Source organism: Frankliniella occidentalis, unplaced genomic scaffold, assembly GCF_000697945.3.
Source record: "Frankliniella occidentalis isolate FOCC.00 unplaced genomic scaffold, Focc_3.1 Scaffold33, whole genome shotgun sequence".
Taxonomy (NCBI): domain Eukaryota; kingdom Metazoa; phylum Arthropoda; class Insecta; order Thysanoptera; family Thripidae; genus Frankliniella; species Frankliniella occidentalis.
Window position 1 is genome coordinate 807,539 of NW_026267163.1, and position 1,065 is coordinate 808,603.

Genomic DNA, 1,065 nt, shown 5'->3' on the forward strand with positions numbered 1-1,065 from the left:
GTTGGCTTCGGTCACAGTGGAAGAAAACAAACCTGGCAGGGGATGTTGATGTTAAAGACACTTTCAGTTAAATGCTTTCGTAAAGGAACTCAAGCGCTCGCTACAGAACGGTCCCTGGCAGCTTTAATGCTATTACAGCAAAGGGATTATTAAATTTTGACACCTCTCAAAGGTGCAACTCAACACCTTAGTTTTCCCTGTGCATACATGAGAGGGAGAGAGGGGTGGGGTCGAGCAAGATAGGGAGAGATGTGTATGTTGATAAGAGGCGACATGTTAAGGTGGAAGAGAAAAGAAAAGAGGAAGCAGAAAGACCGCGGTGCTCTCCAGTTGACGAGGATTCCCGAAAGTCTCTTGCGCGAGACGAGGCGAGGGCGCGGGGCGCGGGGCGCCTTCAAACACATCCGTCATTGCGGCAGTGCATAGCAGACACCGCCACAGGGCCTGGCATCCCGCCCAGCAGTGCGGTGCGGTGTGTGCGGTGCGGCGGGGCGAGGTGCGGCGGGGCGGGGCGGGGCGGTCAAGCCATCCAGCCCAGCGGCGGGAGCGGCGGCCACATCTAGCCGCGGTCATAAATCAGAGAGCTGCCAGTGCCGTGCCATCTGTGCAGTTTAGATAAGCGAGAAATGTGGATGGACACACCGCCGGGAGGGGCGGGGCGGGGCGGGGAGGGGCGGGGAGGAGCGGGGCGAGGTTGGGCGAGGTGCATGGGCCATTCGATTGAGCTGCGATCGCTGTTTTAGTCCACTTTATATGCGTGCCCAGCAGCCTCGCCGGCTGCACCGCGAACGAGGCGAACATTCCACTGGTGCACACACACACACACACACACACACTGAAGCGTGCGCGAGTTAGGCCCGCGCCGTAGGGTGACCGATGAACCGTGCGGCGGCCTGCAGGTGACGCGCATGCAGCCCACCAGTAAAACTGAGTTAAGGCCCTCCCTTATGGGCAGCTGCAGAGCCGCCCGGCCAATGGCCTCCCCGGCCCCGACATACCGCAGACAGCGCAGACTTGGAGCTTGACCGATAAATAGAAAAAGAGAGGGCCTCACAAAAAAAATAA